Raw genomic sequence first — 20986 nt, 5'->3', positions numbered from 1 at the left:
CCCTGCACCACCTGCCCCTGCTCATCCCTCCCTGGGACCATGATTCACCGAGCAGCTCGCAGCCTGGGTCGTCTCCTGTTTGTGAAGCCAACTGGAGATGTGGGAGGGTGTATAACTAGAGCATAAATATTTTTAGATGAAACTGGAGTTTTTGATGGGCCTTCTGAAATAACTTACAACAAAAAAAAAGGTGATAATTAGGTTCTTGGCAGATGTGACTCATCCTGCCCTCTGCATCTTCACAGCAGTGGTGAGGGCTGGGTGCTGGACAGCATTGCAGATCTGGTTTTTACCCTTTCTTGTACATCAGCCGAGTTTTTGGCTTCCCCAGCAACCAGGAGCAGGGATGTTCATGCTGGTGGAGTGAGGACAGTTTCCAGGGGCCTCCCAGCTTTCATCGCTGCCTCTTCCCACCTGCTTTGCCTGGCAACTTTCTGCATGATGCAATCAGCATCTCCCTGACCAGAGCTTAGTCCAAGACACGGGCAACGTGGTCAAATGTCCTAAGTTCTGGGCAGCAAAACCTGCTCATTGCAACACGAGGGGTGGCTGTGGCTGGGAGGCTGGTGCAGGAGGAGTGATGCAGCCATGATAAAGCCTCCCTGGCTGGGAAAGGTGGGCAGGGCTCTCCAGAAGTTTTGCTCATCCCTTGCTGGAAAGCTTTACAGCCTTGGTGTGCTTGGGTGCATGTTACCAAACTTTACCCCCATGGAGGAATACACAGGTTTTTTTTTTCTTAGGGGTGACAAAGGTTGGAAGTAAATTTTTCTTGTATTGGCAGCTCATTTATCTCAGACAGGTTAATGAAGAAGCTTTAATGAAACTACAGTATCTGCTTGAGAATGGGGTTTTTAGCCAGGTTGTTGCAAGAAGCATTTCTAATTAGAGAGAGATTTAATTCCAGATTTTTGTCATCCCTCCCCCCTTTCCCTCTTAATTATATTTGCTAACGTGTTTAACAGCTTTCCCTTCAGAAAAGAACAATTTATTCAAAGGTCATAAGTAGATTCTGGCATTAATTACTCCAGGAGCCACACTGGGCTGCACTAGAGAAATCAACTCCATGGGGAATGCTAAAGCTTTAGCAGTTGGATTTGACTGTGCTTGAAACGACTTTGTTTGCAAACACCCAACAAAGACAGACACCCCCTGAAAAAGGAAACAGAAAAAGGTTATTGCATCCATGTTTGTGCCCAAGTTTTTAAAACCCTTGGGGCTCTTGTCGTTAATTTCCCTGAGTTTTTGGAACAAGCCTATAAAACACATCATCTCCTTTGATCTCTCCATCTTCATTTGACAGTAGTTGGGGGTATTTTCATCTATTAGTTTTCGATTCCCTCATTGCTGTGGGTGACTTAGGGTGCTGCCCTGGAGAAGGGGCTGTTTCTGGCTGCAGGGAGAGCAGAGCCTGCTTTGCTGACCATGCAGCTGCTGGGGACCACTGGCTGTGGGGGCAGAAAGAGGGGGCTGAGCTGTTTCTCTCAGTGCCAAACGCCCCCCCCCAACAAACCCTCAGCCTGCTGCCCATGTTAGGTTAATAGTTTTTGTAACCTCCAGATTTTGGAGCGGCTGGAACATCTGTTCCAAGTGCTAATAAAGCAGTGCTGAGGGGGAATTAGCATACAGCTGCTGGGATAGCTGAAAGTCTCTATAGCAATAAATAAATAAATTGAGTGATGGAAGATGAAGCCTTATTGCATTTTCATAGTTCCTGGTGATTTTTGGCAGTGTGAGGAAAATCTGTTCTTTTGCAATGGGACAGGACAGTGCTGTGATCTGGGACTCTGATGGACATTGGAGACCCAAGTGTCCTTTGTTTTGCCATTCCAGCTCTCGCCCAAAGCCAAGAGTGCTGCTGCCTGCTTTGGGTCCTTTTTGAAATCTTTAGATTTCTCTGGCATGGTTAAATCCACCAGATGGATCCTATTGGCTGGGTGGAGCTGGGCTCACTCTGTGGGGGTAAATATCTAATATTTGCTGGACATAGCTCTGTTTTCCTGAGCAGGGGATGCTCCACACACAGGATCCAGAGCCAAAGCATTTCATAGGGGTGCTGCACACACAGGAGCATCTCTCAGTGGGCTTTCATGGTGTGGGGTGGCTTGGCCCTGGTTTTTTAGGCTGCCACCTCTGTGCAGGGCTGTGGGTTGGCTCTCACCTCTGCCTGCTGGATTCATTGGTGAGGACCAGCCCAACGTGCACCATGAAACTGGAGAGATGAGAGATGTGAGTCTGGGGCCCACCAGGGCAGGAGAGGAGCTCACGTGGCCAGACACCAAGCAGAAATGCATTGCCCCTACTCTCCCTTTCTTCTGATCCTGTGCTGCTTGTAGCTACTTTAGATGCAGGGGGGTATTTAATGAAACAGCAGCTCTGGTGTGGCTGGAGCAGATGCAGAGATAAAGAGAAGCAGCAGCAGATGATGTTGGGGTGAAGTGAGGAGGGGTTGTCCCCACTGAGGCCAGAAAGTAGGGGGTACCCAGACAGACTACAACACCCCAGCCCATCCTGCTGAGTGTCTGGGGGTTTTTAATGAAGGTCTGTGTGTTGTAACTTGGCTCTTGCTGGGGTCAGCAGGAGGTGCAGGTCAGTGGCAGCGCGGCCGGGGCGCGCTCACCTGCGCTGGCTCCTCCATCCCTCGCCAGTGCCCGGCACTGGGATCCCTCCTAGGCAGGTTCCTGACCTGCAACTTGCAGATATCAGCAGGGTTGTTAAGTATTTCTAAGACTTTTCTTCCCTGGTGGTTCTTTTTTTTTTTTTTTTCCAGAAGATGCAGCTCCTGGAGTCCTGTGATTTGGGAATTTAAATTTTTTCCTTAAGGGAAGCCAGACAAACTGGTGTAGAAGTTTTTGCTTTTGTTACTTTGGGGAAATGCATAAAAACAAAATTGAAGTGCTCTCTGAAGCCTCATAAACTTGGAAATTATTTTAAAATACCCAAGTTTTAAAATGTATAGAGCAGAATGATCGCTCATGAGTGAGAAGGTGACATTCTGAATTCCTCTCCCTGTAAAATAATAAAAAAATAATTCAAAATCAACCCACATTCAGCTTTGGGCTCCACCAGCAAAAGCTGACTAAGTAATTAAATGCATCTTTTACATGCACGGAAAAAAAAATACTCTTAAGCTATGTATTTCCATGGGTATTACATCCTCTGAGCAGAGGGAAGGATTTCTTCCTTGTAGTCACCAGGTTTTGCATGTTCTTGTCCTGGAGAGGAGAAGAAAAGCCATGTCTCACTGAGCACTGCTCTTGTATGGATGTGGAAGGAGGAAGTGCTCAAATCCCCTTTTTGAGGCTTTTTTCCAATGGTTTGGAGTATTATTATTTTTTTTTGAGAGAGAGAGAGACTCTTAACAGTGTCATGGTGTGAAGATCCTGTATAATAAAGAGGAGGCATCAGGTAGTGTTCTTGCTCCATAGAAACCTGTTATTCACCCAAGCAGGGCTGTTATTAGTCTGATTCTGGGAGCAGAGGAGCAGGAGGAGCTCCCTTTGATGGAGCACAGGAGGAAACTGCAGACAGAAAGGGGTATTTAACTTGTCTCTGTGCTCAAGGTAGCTTAACAACTGCTCGGTTTTGTCTCTGTCACGTTAGCAGCCAGGCTTTGTCATGTATTTGAGTGCTGAAGAATAAATGCAGAACTTCTCCCTCCACCCACTTATTTAAAAAAAAATTAGGAAAAATGCCTCTTGGCCATGCTTGGCCATCCCACCCCACAGCCCTGTCTTGTGCAGGGGTGAAACACTTTCTGGCTCATTTTTTTCTTTGGAGTTTAATGTTTCCAGTGTCTGTTAGGCGGGAAATCTAGTCCAGCTTCTCAGCTTCCCACCCTGTTCTCCTTGGCTCTGGCACATCCTCACGGCCACGCTCTGGGGGGGTCACAGGGTGATGAGGACTGACAGAGCCAGAGCCCTTGTGCAGCCTGGGCTTTGTGGCTCCAAGCCCTCTCCCTGGGTGTTTTGGCATTGTTATTCCTGTTGTTCTTTGGGAAAGACTTTAGCAGAACTTTGCTGTGGGTGACTTACCAAATAAAAAAACCCAACAAAACTAAACCCAAAAAACCTCACACACAAAACTGAGATGTGGGTAATACAGTTCTGTGGGTTTAAGTCAACCATTAAAACAAACAAAAATAAAAAAAGGTAGCACTTGGTTACCTTTGGGTCTGTGTGCTGTTCCAGACCCTGATTGAGTAGGAATCTCCTTCAGCAGTGGACATGAGTGCTGAGCATCCACCTGATAGGTAGATGTTATTCTTTGCATTGCTCTAACTTGGCTAGATGCTGCCCCTCCTTCAGGCCTGCCAGCTGAGCTGGTTGTGTGGTCACTCTCTAAGCTCACAGGCTGGCAGAGGTTCTGGAGAGGAGATTCTGGCTGCTAGAGGAGACCCAAGCTGGTTTTCTCAGCCCTCCAGGGGGTTTACAAGCAGTTTGGGGCTGGTTTGGTCCATGACTGATACTGACCTGCAGTGGGACCTTAGAGCTTCTCATGAAGGAGATGCTCTCATTAAATAACCAAGTGGGTAGTGGTAGAACTGGTAATTTCAGATGTTGTGTCTGTCCATCCTGCTCAGGAATCAAAGTGCTAACATTTTCCTGGGAGCTTGTGTTGTCCATGGTGAAGGAGGAGTGGGGCTTTTCTCAGCTCTCCTTGCTGCTTCTGCACCACGTGTGCGGTGGGGAAGGAGGATGTGATCCCAGTGATTGTGCAAGCATGAAGTCCTTCTCCACTGACACGGATGTGTGGTTGACCAGACTGTGGCTGAGTATGAAGCAGCTGGGAGCTCGTTCCTCGTGGTGAGGAGCAGAGACAAAAGTTCAAAAGTTGAGCATCTGAGACCAGAAGTCTGATACCAGGGAAGAGCAGAGGTAACTGGGAATCAAAACTGGAGCTGCAGTTTCTTTGCAGTTTGTGGGTGGATTCGCATCGCTTTTATTTGGTGTTCCTTGGTTTATTCAAGGCAATATGAAGAAACTTTTTTAGGATTGAAGGAGTTTGTATTTGGGAGCAGAGGAGGACTAAAACCTCAGATCTGGGTTCCCTTCTGCCCAGCTGGGGGATAATGCATCAGAAGTGAGGGTACATCCCTGGGAGCACAAGGCTGGCAGGCTGAGGGGCTCAGCCATGCACAGGGTCTTGGTCTGTGCTCCTGAGCTGGGAGCACAGTTTGACTTAGTGGTTTGGGGTCTCTGCGTGTGTATGTCAGGGGAGAACCACCATGGGCTGGCTTGGGGTGATCCACCTGTGAGTTTGAGTCAAACAAGCTGCAGAACTGAAGGTGGAAAAGCTTTGTTCCCTGGCAGTCTCCATTACTCATCTGGTAGCCAGGGAGGCTGAGCAATGTGCCTTGGCTTTCCCACCCTCTCCAGCCTGCAAGCCCTGTGCCAGATGTCTGTCAGACAGAGATGTTGGTCACTCCTCAGTGCTGGCAAGGAAATGCTCTTCGTGGTGGAGAGTGGTCCAGAAAAAGTCTCTGTCTGCTTTTTGAATGAAGCCAGAAGTGATGGGTCATGATGACTTTACACGAGGTGTTATTTCTGCTCCCCTCCCTTGGAGGCACTCAGCAGCTGGAAGGGCTTGTCTCAGTGGAGCAAGAGGACACTCTGTTTTGAATAAGAGCTTTTTGCATTGGAGGATGCACCTTAGAGAGAGATTCTATTTCCCTTGGTGTTTAAAGCCCTGTAAATTGCTATGTAGCTTGCATTTTTGTTTTACCTTGTATAGTCTCAATTGCATTAGTCAGAGGAGCAATTTATTCCTAACAGCTCAGCCCAAGATGTGCCACAACCGTTTTCACAGGAGCCAGACCTGTCTTAATGGTTGCTGTATGACTTTTGAAAAATATCATGCTGGCTTCTAAACCAGTGTTCTTGGTAACTTCTGCTTTGGGCTGAGCAGAGATGAGTATACACTGGTCTGACAAGGATCTGTGTGCTTGTTCTTGCACCTTAATTCTGTGTTTAAAAATTCTCCATATGTTTTACACCGTGTATGTGCTGCTGGAGGCAGTTGCTAAGAGAAGGATTAATTTAAAGCAGGAGAAAGGTCAGTCAGTTACAAATATGCAGCTGAAGTAGTAAAGATTAACTTAAATTGGGTGGCACCTAGGAAAACAGGGCAGGGTTGCTGCCAAAAAAAAGGGGGAAAATAAGAGTCTGCATTTAACTGCATGTTGACACTCTTAACCATGTCAATAAAGTCACTTTGATTTACAGGTCATAGAGCTTCTTTAGGGCTGCTGCCTATTTAAATGTATTGATCCTCTCCCTGTGGAAGCTCTGAGTATTGTCCTTTTGTGTGCAGATAATTTTCAGCCCACTAAAACAGAGTGGGTGGCTTTGAAAGGAGATGGAGCTGAGCAGCTGAGCTGAGGAAGGAATGGGATGCTGCTTCCCATTCCCCTCCTAACCCCTCCTGCTGAAATAGAGCTTTAATGGTCCAACCCAACACGTCCCTGGGGCCTTATCTCCGTGCTCAAGTTGTACCAAATTAATTAGACCAGCACAGCAAAAGCAACACAGCCTTCCCTAACACTCCCTGCTCTATAAATGCAATTATGCCAGTTTACAGAGTTTATTTTAGATACTCCAATCAGGGGAATAAGCTCATACGCGCTGTCTGGTGTAACTGTTCATGTCTGGCTGGGAAATACATCGTTAAGTTCTGTTTCCAGGGGAAATGCTTGTCCTAGGAAAAAACCTGTGTTTGGGTAGACTCAAGTCAATGCAGGGGTGGAGAGAGGAAAAGTCACCTGGCAGGGATAACTGGCTTTTCTCATCTCACAGTGAGAAATTCCAGTTTGAATTTCTTACTTCCAGGAGGCTAAATCAGGGATAGCTGCAGAATCGCAGGAGGGCTGATGTTTGTGGTTGCATGTACACACTAGACTTTGCATTAAAGGATTGAACAAACCATCACTAAAAAAAAAAAAAAATCATCAAAAAACCACAGAACAACATCAAAATGGTGTTCTTCCATATTTCTGGTAGAGTAAACTGTATCCCTGCAGCTGGTGTGTGTTTAGGCTGGTGGAGAAAGGAGGGCTTGTCCTAAAAAATACTGACCCCAACCTGGCAGCTTCTTGGTCACAACATATGGGAGATTTTGGGAAGATTCCTAGAACCCCTCTCTTCCCTCAGCTGCCAGCTTTGAGTGCACCCTGTCACGTTCCTGTAACAGATAAGAACTGATAAGAGCTGCAAAGAGCGTGATGTAGGTATTAGATTAGAAGTTCCTGTTGATCTTGTTATGCTCTCCAAGTATTAATTTATATAAATATCCAGAGCCTTATTTCCCGTAATCTCTGGGATCTGTTCTTGGCGCTGGTTCTTATAAGCTGGGGATCTGACCTTTTTAAGCAGCTTTACAAATTAAGTAGCCAGTAGATTAATCTGTTGTAGCCTGTTTTCATCCTGCAAAAGAGGGACTGGACTGGATTGCTGCAGGAGCTGCTCTGCAGCAGCAAAATTTGCCTCGTGAGCTCGGGAAGGAGGGTCAAACGTTCCAGATAAGGTAAAATTGTCACATCCTCTGGGAGGGATTTAAAATAAACTGGGTCAGAAATGAAGCTCCCCTTTGTTTAGTTCAGTTTAAGCCTCTCCCTGAAGCAAAGGTCACAGATATGGGGATGCTCCCAAAACCAGGACTTCTTGGAGCCTGTGCTGTGACTGCCAAGGCTTGATGCAAACGTGTGTCTGAAACTTCAGGCACCGGTCGCTGCAGGAAGATGCCTTCAGTTCTTTGTGGCAGCAAATCTTTTTACACTTTGGGAAACTTTACAGCACAGCATTCATTTTGGCTGGAGTCTCTCATTAAATTCCACTTTGCAAAAATAACTTGAAATGGAAAGGGATTTTAATTTTTCTTTTCTAGCATGTTTTCTTCCTGTGGTGTGAATTGGGATAATTGACAAGCTGTAAAGCTAAAGCAAAAGAAAAGCTGGCTTTCATGGCACTTGCCTTCTCCCTCTTTTCATTCTCTTAGGAAAAAGTCAACATTCTGCTTTCCTGAAGGCTGCACGGATTGTTTTTGTTTGTTTTTTTTCCCACCTGGAAATCCAGACCCGAGCCAGCCCTAGTTCTTGGATCTGCAATAAAATTAGGGGAAAAAAAGAAGTGCTGTGTGTAATCTTGCAGGAGAGGGAGGTGACTACAGAAGAAAGGCCTGGGCTGTGGGCAAAGGGATTTTTCTTGCTTTGTTCTTGAAATGAATCTGGTTAAGGAAGAGCCGATATTCTCCGGGAAATCTCCTGGTTGGGAGGGAGGTGGGGGGTCTGGTTTTACTGACCTCTCTGTGGGAGGAGAGGCTTCCTGAGCATCACGAGTGAGTGGCTCTGGGAAGTGCCCAGATCGCTTGGCACTGAGGAGCAGCTCTTGGCAGATCCTGTGGGGCTGGAGCATCATCCCTATGTGGCTTCTGTACCATGTTGAGCAGGCTCCAGGCATGTGGGGAGAGGGCATCTCCCACACCAGTTCTTATCCATGTGTCCCAGGATCTTGTAACTAATGTGTCCTGCTTGTTGCATGGGTCAAAATATGGGTTAGAAGGGCTGAGGGTTCCATGTCTGCTCATGGATATAAAGGACCTGGTTCCTGCTGCAGGGAGTTTAAATTGGGTGCATAGAGACTTCAGAGCTTGTTCTTCTGTGCTGTGTCCACTGGATAGGTTGAGGGGTCTTGTTTTGTTTGCTTGTTTTTCAGAAAAAGACAAAGATCTCAGTTTTATCCATTGACTGGCTCCTTATCTCACTTTAGGATACACCAGGGCGATTTGGTTTCAAACCTTCCACTTTTTCCATGAAAAGGGAAGGAAAAATACAATGTCTTGAGTGTCCAAGACTGGTGGGACAGTGGTTCATGGAGTATCTGAGTGTCTGCCAGGCAGGGTTAAAGCAGGGTGGGGAGAAGAGCTGCCACATACTGTTGTTTCCCAGTGGTTCCGTGCTGCTGTGGTGCTGCTAGAGGATGGTCTCGGTGTTGTTTGGGCTGTACCAAACATGATGTGAGACCTTCACATGGAGCTGGTTAGGACAGGTCCACATCTGCTGTGACTCAGAGCAGAGCATCCTTTCCAGCACTAAGGTTTCCTTGAGTTACCCTGCCAGAACTAAGGTTTTGCTTCTGCTTTTCACCTGGCTTTCATTGCAGCACTTGAGTAATTTGGAACGATACTTAAGATTCTGTAGTAAGGAGTGACACCAGTCTCTTCTCCCCAGAAGGGGGAAAAATGCTTAGTTGAAATAATAAAGATAAAATACAGGCTTTAATCTTAAAAAACCCGAAGCAACCAACATCACAGTGGTGCCAATGGCCTCCCCATCCTTCCTCTGATTGAAGTTCATTCTGATTTTTATCTCGTGCATACATTAAATATGATGGTTCACCTACAGATTTCCTGTCTCAGCCTCCCAAGCTTTGTGATACTTACAGTTACTATTCAGTTAACTAACTTCCTTGCAATGGTGTTAGGGAGAGGAACTGATACCCTGAATGCAAATCACAAAAGGCAGAACAAGCACTTTAGGTAGTAAGAAAAAATGTGTGTTAATGTCTGCGTTGGTGGATGGGTTTTCTTTTCTTGAAACACAGAAATGGATTCAGAGCCATTATGAGAATGCCAAGTAGGATTTTGGGACCTACTCTGAAGCCTCTTGGAGACTCATGGGGAGGGATTCTCCTGATGCTTGGGCAGTTCTGAGTACCCAGTTGTGTTTTTATCATTTGAAACTTTGCTTGACATTTTCTGTTATTGGGGAAATTATAATGCAGGGGGTTTCATGCCATATAGTCTCTCTCCACCCCCACTTCCCTTTACATTTTAAAATAGGTGATTTGTTAGCTATTTTTCTCCTGGGCATGGCTGCTAGGTGGGTGATATGGGATGGCAGGGGCTCTGCCAGCCAGTGCAGACTCTTGGTGTGGAAGGGACTTGATGTGTCACAGCCACGGCTCCAGCCTCCTCTTTTTACCACCCTCTTTCTTTATAGAAAGCAGTCAGGTTGCTGTTACTAAATCTGTGTTGACTGTTCCTGATTTACCTTCTTGTCCTTGCGAAAGGAATCCCTCTGCTCCAGAGTGGAGGGAAGGCTCCTCAGCGTGTAGTTCCTTGGGTCTCCCTTCTTGTTCTTAAATATGCACTTAACGTGTTGTAGGATGTGCCACTAATGAGTATTTTAATCAAAAGCACACAGGCAGTTGCAGTGGGCATGAAGCTGGAGGGGTCTTTTTCAATCTCATTTTGTTCTGGTGATGACAGAAGATTTAACACAAGCCACTGGGGCTGGGATCAGTCTGACATGTGCCAGCACTACCAAAAGTTCCCACTCCTTGTTGGGGGATGTCCTGCCTCTTGTCTTGGGAGAGTTATTGAAATTAAGCTGTACAGGGAACATGCACACAGAGCCCTGGGTCTGCTCTGGCTGTCCTGCAGGCACAGATGCTCAGCAGAGAGCTCCAGGGGCTGGTGTGTGTCTGCACGTGTGTCTGTCTTACCCTCACCCCTGGATCCAAAACGCAATCACTGAAGCAGTTAAGCTATAATTTTATTTCACACATAATATATTATTAAGAATATACTATAATATAATTATGTAATATATTATAAATGTTAATTTGTAATGTATTTTGTATATTAGATATTATTTTTCCTTCTGTTAAGGTCTTCTTAATAACGTGTTCACCTAGAGTGAATTTCTGCACCTTGCACACGTGTTAGGGTCATTCTGGGTGGGCTGGCTCCTTGCTGGCACCAGTACTCCCAGCTCCTGCTTTTGCTGCTCCATTTCAGCTGCATTTTCTGCAGCAAAAAAAAATTGAGCTAGAAAACTTGATGAGCCTCAATTAAACAGTGAGTAAAAACAAAAGCCCTTCCTGTTCTCCAGCTTGCACTGCCTGTTCACATCCTCGGTTCTTTCCAACACTGAAATGCAACAAAACATTTATTATTTAGAACTGAGGAGAGGAAGAAGCCCCAGGCAACTCCCAGGGCCTCAGGGCTGCCTGTCCATTCTCTGTCCCTGAGGACAAGTAGCTTCCACACGTTGGCTCCAGAGGAACTCCAGACCTCTTCTCACAGCTCTGGCCGGGTTGGGTTCAGCTCCTGATGCTGCCCATAAAGGTCAATGAGATGCTTGTCTCTTTCTGACTACTCAGGAGGTTTGAAGGAGCTGGTCTTCAGTGGGTTGCTCCCTTGGGCCTTCAAGCAAGCTGGTAGGTCCTGTAACATGTGAGTTTTCCTTTGAAATTCCACTTGCACAAGAGGGTTTGTGGTGATACCTCTCTCCCACTGCCTGCTCTTCCCACCTCCCCTTGCTGGGAGCTTGTGTGTGGAGGAGCGATGCCTGGGCTGGATGGCCCAGGAGCACCCTCCATGCCCCTGTTTCTGTTGCTTTTGGGGGTGAAGAAGACACTGAGCTGCTCTGAGATGGCCCCAGCTCTGTGGCAAGGAGCCGATGTTGGTGCAGAGGCAGAGGAGCATCAAGAGACTTATTAAAAGCAGATTGTGGGCTTCATCTTGCAAAATGCAGCTTGACTTCAGATGCAGGTCTGCATCCGTTATCCCTAATGTGAAAAGTACTGTTCTGGTTTTAATTACTTCTTTAGGAAGAAGCTGGGAGACATCTTTCAGCATCATTACCTGGTGCCATTAAGCAGTGTTTTCTGGCTGTTTGTTGTCTGCTTCTAATAATGCCATCGTAGTCCCTGGTGTGACATCTGGGAGCCGTTTTTCACCCAGCCCATTGTCAGGCTGGTTTCAGCGATGCCTTGTGGGTAGATAGCAACTTGGGCAGCAGTCCAGGAAGGTGTAACAGTGTCAGGGTGTGTGTCAGCAGGCTGTCTCCCTCTCCTGAGATGCATAACTCCTCTGCCAGCAGCAGCTACAGCTTTGGGTCCTTCACCACTGATCTGGAAGCTTGAACCATCACCCCCAGATCTCTGGAACGCAAGGCTCTGCAAATCTCAAAAGGGCAGAAGTTTGCAATTGTTCTAGGCCATTATTTCCTCCATCGCCAATTTCAAGAGTGAAATCTGCAACAAATGCAGTGTTATAAATATTTTTCCTGGCTGAGTTTTTGGCTTTTCAGTCGTGCTTTCCCTCTGCTGCTTCAGCTCCGTGGGTGAATGTACCGGGAGGGTCGTTTGTTCAGCGCTTCTGCTTCCTGGCAGGTAACCTGGTGCTTCTTGCAGTGAGGGAAACAGCACATTTGGTTTTAATTTCTGAGGCTTTTTGAAAGTGAAGTGAGTCTAATTGGAAGCGGGTCACCCAGAATGATGACTGTATGGAGGAAAATTGCATATGCCTGTGATGCATGAATAATGCAATGGCATCCCTGCAAGAAAATCCCTGGACAGATTGCATGCCATTGATCTGATGGCAGAACTTTGGAAAGATGATTTCTTGGGATGTTTTGAAAAGGAAAAGTGTAGAGTGTCTGTGGTGAGACTGGTGTGTGTCCTGACAGGAGGATGTGCCTCTGTGTGGGTGGCAGCCTGTGGCACCATCAGCTTGGGGATGGTCTGGAGGTATCAACGGGTGTTTAAAAGTGAGCTTGTATGTGAGACTTCTGTGGAATTGATGTAAAGCTCTTGAATTCAATATATGTGTTTGGTTATTTAATAATTGTCTGTTTTGACAGTTCTGCATAAATTATATTGGAGTCAGGTCTTGCAGGCACCTACCTCACATTCTATGCCATGGTTCACTTCTGAAAAGCTTCAGAGTTTGTCTCTTCATCATTTCTATAGGGCAGCTTGGTTTTCAAGAGACAAAAATATGTTCAGTGAATTTCTTGAACTAGCCCAGGCTTGCAGGCTACCACCTGCAGCTTCCTCTCTCTGGTCTAGCCCAAATACTTGACGTGACAAAGCTTGATTTCCTGACTTGGCTGCTATTTTCTCATCTCAGAGACATTCTGTAGCTGTTCTCATTGCTGTCCTGTCAGAAGTTCATCATGGTCTGATTCCCTGTGCCAGCCTGAAGAGCAGAACCGTGGCTGCTTGGAAAGTTCCCCAGGAGCGTATCATTACAGTGTAACTCTAGACGTGGTTATGCAATTACTCCTTTTCTTTAATAGCAGCTGAAGTCTGTGTTATAATTTGATTGTCATGGCTCAGGTTGAGTCCTGTCTTAAAGCTTTGGGTTAGACAAAATGTTTTGAATTTTCTTTGCTGAAAACTCAGTGCGTGGGAAGGTATCTTGTTTCTCCATCAGCTATATTCATAATTTCTCATTTCACATATTCCATCATTTACCCTATGTTCGTATTTCATGAGTGGTGAAGTGTGAGCCTCAGTGAGGCAAATGTGAGTTTAGGACTTCAGGTCAATAGTAAAAGCCAAGACATCCCACCCCTCACTTTCTTAACTGAATTACTGTGGTGGAGCTGCATGTCTTCCAGCAAGAGGAGACAAAGGCTGGATTCAATAAGCATGGAAAGGGACTCTCCATTTAGGGTGCCAAACGTGGCAGATTGAGCAATCCTTCCAAGCTCTCCAGCTCCCAAGCTTTATGTAGTCTGAGATCTTGTTCCTTACTAAAGCCAAGCCTAGATTTGGCAATCTGCTGGTGAATGCACTGCAGGGACAGCCCAGGTCTGGGGTGAAGGAGTGTCTGGTATGAAGGAGTCAGAGGCTCTAGGCCTGGATTGTGTGTGAAAGTTGAAAAGAAACATCCTCTGTGTTTGCCTGTGATTCTGATGAGCCTCAAAAGGTCCATCTGGGTTTCTCTAAAGCACAGTGGTGATTCCCGGTGATTTTCCAACACTTAGCCATAGCTTGGGCTGCAAACAGCCTCTGCTCCCTGCCCCATCGTTCCCTGTCCTGGCAACCAGCCCCACGTGGCTCTGGGGCAGGCCAGGGCCTGTGGAGAAAACTGCTGCTCTGCATTTGGTTTTTTAAAATCTTAATGGAGATGGTGAAGAGGGTGTCTGGAAGAGCAGGCACATGGTCCGGCTCTGTCTGCTGGACCACTATGGTTTGGTCTCTTTCAGGGGATGTAATATGGGTCTCCTGGGCACGGCTGCTTCTGTCTGGGCAGACCAGTGGAGCAGGAGATCATCCAAGGAGGGATTTTCACACCAGCAGATGCTACTTGACAGTAACACAAGGTTGTCTTTCAGCTCAGGGTTGTCCAGGGTTATTAGGGATGTGTTGGTGTCCCCTTTGCCCTTCCTTCATGTTGTCTCGGGAGTCTGCATTCTCCATTCAGCTCCCAAAATGTTGTGGCTGTTGGGGTGGGTAGCAAAGGAACAGGGGCACTGCTTCTCGTGCATTCGTTTTGTACCTGCAAGAAGATCCGTGGCTCAAAGCCATGTTGTCCTTTATACAGAAACACCTGAAATCCCCTCTCTCGGAGGAGGCTGGTGAAGATCAGGGTCTTCAGAGAGGATTGTGGCCACCTGATTGTGCAAGAAACTCTTGTTATTCCTGGGAACGGGCCTGCAGATCACACAAATCATCTGAAAGATAAATTGCTGAAGTAAATCAGCTGCGTGATGTGATGCAGGGAACTTGGTGAAGGTTTTCTAAAACCCCAGTGGTCAGGTTTTTAGTTACACAAACCTCAAGCCTGTGGCTGGGCTTTGGACCCGTGCTGAACCTGTTGAACCTGCTGGATATTGCGTGGTTGGGCAAAAGCTCTGGGCTGTCCAGACCTTGGGTGTGTGAGCAGAGAACTTCAGCCTCCGTAAGCATCCTTGGTAAGATGCTTCCAGGCGCTGCAGTGAAAGCTTTTCCCTCAACAATTCCTGCTGTCCCAGCAGAGCCCTGTGCTTGCAGCCCTCGGAGGGCTCCACAAAGGAGGGAAGTATTGTCATCAGCTGCACCTCCCCCGTTTTCTTTGGGAAGTTGCAGCTTCCTTCCGCTCATTTAACCCTCCTGTGTGCTGCTGGGTGACCCTCCGAGGGCAGGATGGATGGACAGACGGACGCTGAGCTGGCAGGGCTCAGCCTGTGTCTTTAAGCTCTGGGGAGGTCATTGCTTCTGTCAGGAGTTTGCCTCTGAGGACACAAGGATCTGGGTTTTCCTGTGATTTCCTTTCCCTCCTCCTCACTGGAGGATGTTACTCAATCCTTGTCCCCTCCTCCAACCCCGTGTTATAATCTTGGACTCATCAGTTGCCAGACTGTTTTTAACCACACTTCTGAGTGTGTGTAATGGAGGAAACAAGCCTGGTGGTCCTTAGGGGGAGGAGTTTGGGGTCAGCAAAACTTCCTTAGGATAAAATAGGATGAGCTCCCCCAGTGCTGGGCTTGACCTGTGCAGCATTGCTTGGTGAGGTGACAGCAGCCCTGGGGAGGAGACGTGATGCCCCTGTCCTCCCACAGGCTCCTCCTGCAAGCAGAGAGAGCTCAGAAGCAGTTGTATCCTGTACCTCTTCAGTTTATACTTCAGCATGTCACCCAGCATTTCTTCTGCATCTCTGACTAATTTGGATTTACATGTTTGACCCTGCGCTCTGTCTCTCGCCCTTCCCACATCCTCCCACTGTCTGCCACCTCAGAGGTGTTTGCCTCCAGTCCTTGCCTTGTTCCAGTTGTTCATGTCTGGTATGAAATCCAGGAGCCCTGGTTAATATTTGTGCCAGCTCTGACTGGAGCTCTGCCAAAAGCTATTGCTCTGCCTCTGGGGCTTGGGACTTCACTGCGTTTAACAGGTTACTGCAGGACCCAGCCCCCCCCCCCCTTTTTTTTTTTTTAAATGCTTTTACAATTTTATGTATATTCTCTAGTTAAGGAGTTCAATATTGCTATCTGAGAGTCATCTTCCCTTGGAGAGCTCATACATTCAGGCACTGGAACAGGCTGCCCAGGGTAGTGGTGGAGTCACCATCACTGGAGGGATTTAAAAGATGTGTAGATGTGGTGCTGAGGGACACGGTGCACTTGGCATTGCTGGGTTGACAGTTGGACTTTGTAATCTTCAAGGTCTTTTCAACCAAAATGATTCTGTGGGAAATTCCTGTAAGATAACTGGGAGCTCTTTGTTTGCTTGACCCATGGGAGAGCGATGATGAGCAAAGGTGTGAGGATGAGCAGGACCAGTGTGGGACTTGGCAGCCCTGGCCCAGCTCTGCTGCCTGCTCAGTGCTGTGTTGCTGGACAAGGCAGAAGCTCCTGGGAGGTTTGCAGCCCCTGTGAGCAGCTCTGGCTTCTCTCTGGGAAGGACCTTTCCTTGCTGCAGCTCCAGGTTAGCTTTCTCCTGGTCCTTCCTGTGACGAGCTGTGGGTGTTTGCTAAAAGAAATGGTTGCTGTCCCTCAGGTGCTGTCCTAGGGCTAACCTTGCTTGTGGGTGGATGTGAGAAGGAGAAGCTGTGGGGAGGTCAGCACTCATCAGTGTTTCTGGCTCATTAATCAGTCTTGTGAAGTGGAATTTGCCCAGCCCGTGAGTGCACTGCAGTAGGAAATGTGTTTGAAATGGGGGGGAATTAATAGCACTAAATTGTTTGAGAAATAATTTCATTCTCCGCTTCTCAGTAGATAAATCTGCTGCCCAACAACCCGAAATGTAATCTGTCCATCTAACGTAATTGATGAGCTGCGACTTGAATCCAAATGTGCAAGAGAAGGGAGGTTTTTCTGCAGAGATGTTGTGTCATTTCTGTGGCTGCTCCTTTCCACCAGAGACAATGGGGTGAAGCCTGGGGAAGAACAAAGCCCTGAAAGATTTGGTGCTGCTGGTGGGGGATGCAAGCTCCAGTTGTGCGTTTGACTTTTATTACTGTTCCTGAAATCCTGGGAAATGCCTTGATGTGGAGGCGAGCTAGATGGGATGGAGAGATTAGGTCACAGTTTCATGTGAACAGTTTGAAACGCCCAGGTAGGTTAGCTGCAGCCCTCTGGTCCCTGCTGGGTGCTTGGATCCTCTTGGACTTTGTGCTCTTAACTTTGGAGCAAGCAAAGGCAGCTTTGATGCGCTTTGGCAATGTCAGAGCAGCACAGGGGCAACTCGGCACAGCTTGGAGATGTGTCCTCTGGCTTTCTCAAGAGGTTTTCGCTGCAGGACACCCATTTCCCAACCGATCTGCTGCAAATGATGCGTTTCCTCAATGAGAGCCCTTCCCTTCCCCGTTGCTCAGGGCTGTGATAAGCAGATGCTCACGGCTCCCTGCAGGGGACTGACTTTTTGCCTGGTCCTTTCCAGCCCCTCCGGCAGTGAGATAAGAGGAAATCTGACATCATAGTCAGGAAGAGCTACAGAGTTACTTTCCTAATTGGTCACTGGGTTATCTGGAGCTGTGAGGCTGCAGCATTCCTGGTGCTGCAGAGCCCGTTGCAAGCCCAGGGTGACAGCGTGGGACCCCCCTGCTCCCCCAGCACCAGCCCCTGCCTCTCCAAAAGGCCCTTCCTGAAAAGGCCGTTTGATGATCCTGCCCTGCCAGACAAACCCCTTTCCTTCCTTTCCCTACCTTTTCTCACATTATCCAACATCTCTTGGAGACTCCCAAGCTTCAAACCTCTCTCTGTGCCACCCCAAATGCAGGGACTGCTCTGGTGCTCCCATGAACATCCTCCAAATCCCACCTCGGGCAGTTTGCTGGTTCAGGACACACTGCTGCCTTCCCTGGCTTTTTGCCTGCCACTTTGCCATCTCCCTTTAGCAACAGGAGGCAGGAGCACGAGTTGCTTTCCAGCCTGCCAATCATCTCTGCTGAGGCTGGGGAATGATGTCCAGCCTAACTTCAGTGTGCTCGAGTAGCCAGATCTTTTCTGATGGATTTGAATCTGAAATGGCTGCTGTCTGGTAAGCACAGGTGCTGTGGGTGCCCAGTCATATGGGGACCACAGGGAGGGGCAGCACTGACTAAAACGGGTGTGTGTGGAGGAAGGACATGCACCCTCCTGCTGGCTCTAGTTTCCAGCTGCAGAAACATCTCACCTGCCCTTCCAACCTTTGGGTGCAGGAGCAGACCTGGGCATGTCCCAGCATCCCTGTGCAGGGGGAGCTCATCCAAAGTGCCTACATACCTGGGGTTTATCCCAAGTACCAAATTATCCCTTTCTCCATCTCCACTGAAGGCTTCTCCAATGCATTTAGAAATTTGCAGGACAAGTTTCTGGTTTGTGTTGAAAAATCTGGCAGCAATATCCTTTCTGTGTGCAATGATTGTCCAAGGAGTCTCTAAACTTACTGAATTCAATCAAGCAAATAATATAATGAAAACTTTCTTAAAGAAAGAACATCTCAGAAGCTACTGAGGAGTTTCTAGTGTGTCCCAGGTGCTGGGGGCTGCCCAGTGTACCCCAGGGTGGCTGTGGGCAAAAGTGGGTTTCTGCTGGGCTGGGGCAGGATGGGTGGTGGCTAAGACCAGCTTATTCATCTTAGGGCCTTGCAGAGTGGTTAAAAATAAGTGAAGTTGTTCTGAAACTGGGTGGGCACAGGTGGTGGGGCCCTTCTGCTGGGCTGTCACCTCTGGCTCCTTGCAACCCTTGGAGCATCAGCTTGGAGCTGGCTACAGGCTTTTCTTGTCTATGAGTACGTTTTAAGGTATTTTGTTTTACTGGATGAGTTTCTTGTGGTACAAGTCTCATTCCTGCCCCTGTTGCTGCTTTGCTCTGGCTTTGTTAGCTTTCCTGTCTGAAGCGCTTTGCTGTGCCCCAGGGAGCTCTCCCCACCCTGAGGATTCCTGCTGTGGCTGCTTCCTGAGCCCTGGGGGTGGTGTGGGACATGCTGGTGTTCATGGAAAATGCCATGGGCTCTGTTTCCAGAAGTGAGCATCCTGGTGGCTGCTGGTGTATTTTCCTCCCCCCAGAAGAGGTGGCTGGTTGGTACTGGGGTGTTTTTGGGTGCAGAGGAGGGTGATGGCAGGATGGGATGTGAGGTGCTTGTGTTCCTGCTGGCACCTGCACCAAAGATGATTGCAGGACCCTCCTTCAGCACTGGTCTTGCTCAGAGCTTATAAATGACACCATTGATTTTTGGGTCTGGCAGGTGGTGAATGAGCCCCACATTGATTTTTCTCTCTCTCTTTCTTCTGTGGAGTGTTTACACGTCCAAAGACGTGATTGACTGGTAAATAAAATGGCCTCGGCACAGCTCATATGCAATTGTAGCTAATTTGAACGTGTGGCCATTGAGTAATGCTACCAAGCCAACAACTCCTCATCTTCCATCAACAGCAAACCAGCCTCAAAATGCCCCTAAGCAAAAGCCCAAGAAGGTGTTTTGCAGATTAGTGAGAGAGAAACAGCACAGGAGTAGATTGTGCCACTTACACCCACCCGTGGGTCGTGCGCTGCTTGTGCACGAGGAGTGTGGCTAAAACATGGTGGCCTTGCTCAGCTGGTGGAGTGGTGCTGCTGCCGTGTGTTTCATGTGTTTGACATCAGTTTTAGCACCTCTTTAAAGAGATTGTCAGGTTCTTCCTTGATGCTTGTCATATGCCTGCACTCAGCGCTGGGCTGGCTGTGCGGTGGCAGCAGCTGGTGGCTTTTTGCAGATGTCACCTGGAGCTGCAGGACGGGCAGTGGCACTGCTGCCTGGGCTCATTCTGCAGTGGGTGGTGAGATGGTTTTCAGATTAAAATTGCATGAGCAAAGACAGTTGGATGCAGCTGATGTTGAACAGTGTGGTCGGTCCTGTCCTTTCTCGCTGGGGACAATTTAGATAAGGGTCCAAAGTCATGGTGGAGCCAAGCCTCACTCCCTGTTAGAGATCCCTGTATCTCTCTGTAATCCTTCAGGAACCAGGTGAATTTTGAGCTTTTTCAGGAATTTGAACCACAAGCACATTGCTCAGAGGGTTAGGTTTTCACACCTCTCAGGTGTCTTTCACTTGGCTGAGTGTTGGAGCTGCCAAAGTCCATCTCTCCTGAGCTCTTCAGCCTTGGTTCCTGCCCCAGCCTTGGGATGAGCCAGGAATTGGGGAGCGACTGCTACAGGAAGGCAGGGCACTTCTGCAGGGGAATCTTGCCTCCTGCTGTGTGTAATTACGGCTATAACCTGTGTCATTATCTTTCAAAATGGGAGGCTTAAAGGGATTTAAAATAAACACGTGCTAGAAATTTGAAATCAATAAGACTGCAGAGCAACAGAACATACACCCCTGCTGCAAGCACCTGGCTTGCCCGGGGTGGAAATTCTTGCAAAGACCCAGAAGATGAAGTTATGAAATAACCCATATCCGTGAGAGAGGTTGTAAAACAATTCCAAAAGAACCTCTCAGTCTAGACGGGTTATATTTACTGCAGTGTTTGTGAGATAGAGGAATGCCCTAGAAAAACAGAATTGTTTGCAATTTCTGCCTCTGGCACTTGCTTGTCTAATGAGAAGACTCGGATGTGATGGGAATGTCCTCTGTTGGGGGAGCTCTGCTGTTGCTCCACAGAGAGGGGGCTGGAATGGGGAAAAGGGTAAAATGTGTTTTCTTTCTTTGTGTAGGTGAATCAACCTGTTGCTAATGAGGTGGTCTTGCTAATCCACTGCCCCAAACCTCACCTGTGATCCCAAATGCAGTGAGAACGACAGGCTGCATCACGGTCGTGTCTATGGGGATGTGGTGATCCAAAAGACTCTGCTTTGATTCGTGTTGATTAAAAGAAAATTTAGTTTGCTTTGAACTCTGGGGGAAGTTTGTGAGCAGTGTTTTTGCATGGTGTGGGGTTGATGACAACTTGGGGAGCAGAGGTAGTGCCATGTGACAAAACCACCCTGGCCAAACCCACCCCAGGGCAGCTTGGATCCTGTTCCTATTTATCACGTGGGGATGATTCATCCCTTTAATGGGTTAGTTCACTTACAATTCTAACATGTTTTTATGTATTTGTGAGAAATTTGCTGAAAAAAAAAGAGCAATAAATTGCAGTATTTTATGGAATAACATGAGGATGCAGGAAGAGGTGGAATTAATTGGCTTGCTCAGCAGAGTCAGGTCATCCTGATGAAGGATGTAGGTGATGCAGCAGCAAAAATGGAAGCAGATTTTTATTCTTCTCATCCCAGCCCCTGTGCTGCCAGGCATGACCAGTGGAGCGAGACTGTCTGGAG

The 20986-nt window shown here is 47.7% G+C and overlaps 1 protein-coding gene across 2 annotated transcripts in view; it reads left to right on the top strand.

The window, feature by feature from the left end:
* Positions 1-20986, top strand: part of VAV2 (vav guanine nucleotide exchange factor 2) — a 132028-nt gene that overhangs the window by 10881 nt on the left and 100161 nt on the right. The window lies entirely within an intron of this gene.

This window comes from Apus apus, chromosome 19, assembly GCF_020740795.1.
Source record: "Apus apus isolate bApuApu2 chromosome 19, bApuApu2.pri.cur, whole genome shotgun sequence".
NCBI classification, from domain to species: Eukaryota; Metazoa; Chordata; class Aves; order Apodiformes; family Apodidae; genus Apus; species Apus apus.
This window is presented reverse-complemented; position numbering and strand designations above follow the sequence as displayed.